The following is a 6,000-nucleotide window of genomic DNA, read 5'->3' as shown; positions in this document are numbered from 1 at the left end:
TGCTGTTGAAATGGGCCTAAGCAAGTCTATGCAGGGGGAAAAGCACTCAGAGTCTGTGGCTCCCTTTTGCCTGTGCCTAGGCAAAGGAGCTCTGCTTACCCTGAGTTCCTGGCTTAGGCAAGCCGGCAGATTATTTTTTCCCTGTTTGTTAATTTGTTCTGTCTCCAAGCCTGGGAGAATGGCTCAGGGCGTGTGATTGGTCCTACTTCTGGCCCAGGGGACTCAGCAGTTGCTGAAGCCATCCCTGACCCAGTGCTGAGCAGGGAGCAGGGAGGTAAATGGGAGAGTGGTTTTTCCCTAAGGAGGGTGTTTTTGATCTGTGCTGTAGGCCAAATGCAAGTACTTATCTTTTGCCGATCGAGGGCTGCGTCTCACTGGTTCTGGATGGCTGCATAGACTCTTTGCCGCTGGGTCTCTCCTGATGTGAAGAAAACACCTCTCGAGCACCACTGCTTGCCTACCTTATAGTGCACCCCCGACTTGATCCGGACTGAAGAGCTCTGGCTCCTGCTGGTTCAGGTCTGGCATCTCCTCACTGCTTCCAAACCATCTTTCCCTCCCTCTGGCACTCAGTCCAATTCCTCAACTTTGCCTTTGATGTTCAGGGCTCCCAGACTGTCATATATAATTGATTTCGGGTCTTTGTTGTAAGAGGGACCACAGGAAGCGTCTGACTACTCCACCATCTTGGCCCCGCCTCCTTTGAAGAAAGAAGTTCAAACTGCACTGAAAGCATTGGCAAAAAACTAGGCTCCAGGAATTGATGGAATTCCAGTTGAGATGTTTCAATAAATGGATGCAATGTGGAAGTTCTCAGTCATCCATGCCAAGAAATTTGGGAGACAGCTACCTGGCCAACCTACTAGAAGAGATTCATATTTGTGTTCATTCCAAAGAAAGGTGATCCAATGGAATGTGGAAATTATTGAACAGTATCATTAATATCGCATACAAGTAAAATTTTGCTGAAGATAATTTAAAAATTGTTGCAGCAGCACATCGACAGAGAACTGCCAGAAATTCAAGCCAGGTTCAGAAGAGGATGTGGAACAAAGGATATCAATGCTGATGTCAAATAGATCTTGGCTGAAAGCAGAGAATATCATATAGATGGGTTTTTTTGTTTGTTTTACTTTTTAATTTATAAACATTTTTAAAATTGAGGTGAAATTTACATAACATAAAATTAATACTTTTAAAGTGAACAGTTCAGTGGCATTTTAGTACATTCACAAGGTTGTCCAATCATTACCTTCATCAAGTTCTGTAACATTTTCATCATCTCAAAAGAAAACACTGTATCCACTAAGCAGTTACTACCCACTGTCCCCTACCTTCAGCCCCTGGAAACCACCATTTTGTTTTATGTCTTTATAGATTTATCTATTTTGGACATTTCTTATAAATGGAATCATACAGTATGTGACATTTGGTGTCTGACTTCATTTAGCACAATGTTTTCGAGGTTCCTCCACTTAGTAGCATGTATTGGTACTTCATATCTTCCATTTTATGTCTTAGTAATATTGCATTGTATGTTTATTTGTTAATTAATGGACATTTTGGTTGTTTCTACCTTTTGGCTGTTGTAAGTAGTGCTGCTATAAACTTGTGTGTACAAGTACTTGAGCACTTGTTCTCAATTCTTTTGGGTATATACCTAGGAGTGGAATTACTGGGTCATACAGTAATTCTATATTTAACTTTCTGAGAGATTGCCAAACTGCTTTCCTTAGCAGACTGCACTATTTTACATTTCCACCAGCAATGTACAAGGGTTTCAATTTCTCCACATCCTCTCTACCATTTGTTATTTATATATTTTTATGATAGCCTTCCTAGTGAGTGTGAAGTGGTATCTCATTGTGGTTTTGATATGCATTTCTCTAATGACCAATGATGCTGAACATCGTTTCATGTGCTTATTGGCCATTTGTATCTTCCTTGGGGAACTGTCTATTTAAATCCTTTGTCTGTTTTTAGATTGATTTGTTTATCTTTTTGTTGAGTTGTATATTCTGGATACTAGATCCTTATCAAGTGTATGATTTACAGGTATTTTCCTCCAGTATCATTTCACTTTCTTTTTTTTTTTTTTCAATTGTGCTTTAGGTGAAACTTTACACAGCAAATTAGTTTCTCATTCGACAATTTATACACAAAGTGTTTTATGACATTGGTTGTAATCCCTGTGATGTGTCAACACTCTCCCCTTCCACATCCTAATTCCCTATTTCCATCCGTCCATTTTTCCTGTCCCTTCCTTCCTTCTTGTCCTTGCTTTTATGTAGGTGTTGCCCTTTTCATCTTATATGCATGATTGAACTAAAAAGTAGGTTCCTCACGTGTGTTATTGTTTGTTTTATAGACCTGTCTAATCTTTGGCTGAAGGGTGAACTTTGGGAGTGGCTTCAGTTCTGAGTTTGAAGGGTGTCTGGGGACCATAGTCTCAGGAATTCTCTAGGGGCCATAGTCACCATAAAGATGTTTATCTGTGTTTTATTGACTATTCAAGGCATTTGACTCTGTAGCTCATAACAAATTATGGATAACATTGGGAAGAATTCCAGAACACTTAACTATGCTCATGTGGAACCTGTACGTAGACCAGGGGGCAGTCATTTGAACAGAACAAGGGAATACTATGTGGTTTAAAATCAGAAAGGATGTGTGTCAGGGTTGTATCCTTTCGCCATACTTATTCAATCTGTATGCTGAGCAAATAATCCGAGAAGCTGGGCTATATGAAGAAGAACGCAGCATCAGGATTGGAGGAAGACTCATTAACAACCTTTGATATGCAGAGGACACAACTTGCTTGCTAAAAATGAGAAGGGCTTGAAGCACTTACTGATGACAATCAAAGACTACAGTGTTCAGTATGTATTACACCTCAACATAAAGAGAACGGAAAGCATCACAACTGGACCAATAAGCAACATCATGATAAACGGAGAAAAGATTGAAGTTGTCAAGGATTTCATTTTACTTGGATCCACAATCAATGCCAATGGAAGCAGCAGTCAGGAAATCAAACGATGTATTACATGTATTGCATTGGGCAAATCTGCTGCAAAAGACCCCTTTAAAGTGTTAAAAAAGCTAAGATGTCACCTTGATGGCTAAGGTGCACCTGAGCCAAGCGAGGGTATTTCCAGTTGCCTCCTTCACACACGAAAGCTGGATAATGAATAAGGAAGACTGAAGCAGAATTGATGCCTTTGAATTATGGTGTTGGCAAAGAATATTGAGTATACCATGGACTGCCAGAAGAATTAACAAATCTGTCTTGGAAGAAGTCAAGCCAGAATGCTCCTTGGAAGCAAGGATGGTGAGAATGCCTCACATAGTTAGGACATGAACGAAGACCTGACGAGTTGTGGAATGACATCAACATCATACATGAAAAAAGCAAGAGGTTATTAAGAAGACAGGAGAAAAAGAAAAGACCAAAATGATGTTGGAAGAGACTCTGAAACTTGCTCTTGAACATCGAGTAGCTAAAGCAAAAGGAAGAAGTGATGAAGTAAAAGAGCTGAACAGAAAATTTCATAGGGCGGCTCGAGAAGACAAAGTAAAGTTTTATATTGAAATGTGCCAAGACCTGGAGATAGAAAACCAAAAAGGAGGAACACACTTGGCCTTTCTCAAGCTGAAAGAACTGAAGAAAAAACTCAAGCCTCGAGTTGCAATACTGAAGGATTCTATGGAGAAAATATTAAATGATGCAGGAAGCATCAAAAGAAGTTGGAAGGAATATACAGAGTCATTATACCCAAAAGAATTGGTTGACGTTCAACCATTTCGGGAGGTAGCATATGATCAGGAACTGATGGTACTGAAGGAAGAAGTCCATCCTGCACTGAACGCATTGATGAAAAACAAGACTCCAGGAATTAATGGAATACCAACTGAGATGTTTCAACAAACAGATGCAGTGCTGGAAGTGCTCACTCATCTATGCTAGGAAATTTGGAAGACAGCTACCTGACTAACTGACTGGAAGAGATCCATATTTATGCTTATTCCCAAGAAAGGTGATCCAACCGAATGTAGAAACTATCGAGAAATATCATTAACATCATATGTAAGTAAAATTTTGCTGAAGATCATTCAAAAGCAGCTGCAGCGGTATATCGATAGGGAACTGCCAGAAATTCAAGCCAGATTCAGAAGAGGATGTGGGACCAGGGATACCATTACTGATGTCAGATGGATCCTGGCTGAAAGCAGAGAATACCAGAAAGATGTTTACCTGTGTTTTATTCACTATGCAAAGGCATTTGACTGTGTGGATCATAACAAATTATGGATAAGATTGTGAAGAATGGGAATCCTAGAACACTTAATTGTGCTCATGAGGAGCATGTACATAGATCAAGAGGCAGTTGTTCTAACAGAACAAGGGGATAATTTGTGGTTTGAAGTCAGGAAAGGTGTGCATCAGGGTTGTATCCTTTCACTATACCTATTCAATCTGTATGCTGAGCAAACAATCCCAGAAGCTAGACTATATGAAGAAGAATGAGGCATCAGGATTGGAGGAAGACTCCTTAACAACCTGAATTATGCAGATGATACAACCTTTCTTACTGAAAGTGAAGAGGACTCGAACCACTTACTGATGAATATCAAAGACCACAGCCTTCAGTATGGATTACATCTCAACATAAAGAAAACAAAAATCCTCATAACTGGACCAATAAGAAACTTCATGATAAAAAGAGAAAAGATTGAAGTTGTCGAGGATTTCATTTTACTTGGATCCACCATCAACGCCCATGGAAACAGAAGTCAAGAAATCAAAAGATGCATTGCATTTGGCAAATCTGCTGCAAAAGATCTCTTTAAAGTGTTAAAAAGCAAAGATGTTACCTTGAAGACTAAGGTGCACCTGGCCCAAGCCGTGGTGTTTTCAGTTGCCTTATATGCACACAAAAGCTGGACAATGAATAAGGAAGACTGAAAAAGAATTGATGCCTTTGAATAATTACGGTATTGGCTAAGAATCTTGAATATACCATGACCCGCCAAAAGAACGAACAAATCTGTCTTGGAAGACGTACAATGAGACTGCTCCTTAGAAGCAAGGATGGCAAGACTACATCTCACATACTCTGGACATGTTTTCAAGAGGGATCAGTCCCTGGAGAAAGATATTATGCATTGTAAAGTAGAGGGTCAGCGAATAAGAGGAAGACCCTTGACGAGATGGATTGACACAGTGGCTGCAACAATGGGCTCAAGTATAACAAGGATTGTGAGGATGGCGCAGGACCGGGCAGTGTTTCGTTCTGTTGTACATTGGGTTGCTATGAGTCAGAATCTACTCACTGGCACCTAACAACATCATCATTGTTTTTTTTCTCCCCCCCAGTAATTTTTTTTATTTGCTCCAACAAACTATGTGACACATGTATATTTAGATGCTAGCATTCAATGCCTCTAAATCATTGGTTGGCAACTCCAGTAAGAGAAAAGACAGAGGTTCTGCAGTGCTTGCTACATTTTGTTTCTCATGAAGTAACCAGGTGTTATTTTGTCTTTTACTTTATCAAGAGCATTCTTCCTTTGTTTTTGTTTTGTTTTCAGGACAGTCACTATGTTTTATACATCTTTATATTTAGATTTGATTTTTCAATAGTTGTTTATAATTCCTTTTTTAGGTAAAATTTACATGCTGTGAAATGCACAAATCTTAAGTGTACAATTTGATCAGAGTTTTTGACAAATGCATTGACCCATGTAACCCACATCTCTACGGAGATAACGATATTTCCACCACCCCCGAAAGTTTCCTTGTGTCCTTTTGTCCCAGAAGAAACCAGTTATCTGATTTTTTCTTTTTTTTTCCAAACATAGATGAGTTTTGCCTGTTTAAAACTTCGTATGAAGGACCCATATAGTCCTTTGTCTCTGGCTTCTTTTGCTTAGCATAATGTCTATAAAATTATTCATATTGTTGTGTATATCAGCAGTTTGTTCCTTTTTTTGCCAAGT

The sequence above is a fragment of the Trichechus manatus genome, unplaced genomic scaffold (assembly GCF_000243295.1).
Source record: "Trichechus manatus latirostris isolate Lorelei unplaced genomic scaffold, TriManLat1.0 scaffold00010, whole genome shotgun sequence".
NCBI lineage: Eukaryota > Metazoa > Chordata > Mammalia > Sirenia > Trichechidae > Trichechus > Trichechus manatus.
Note: the sequence above shows the minus strand (reverse complement) of the source record.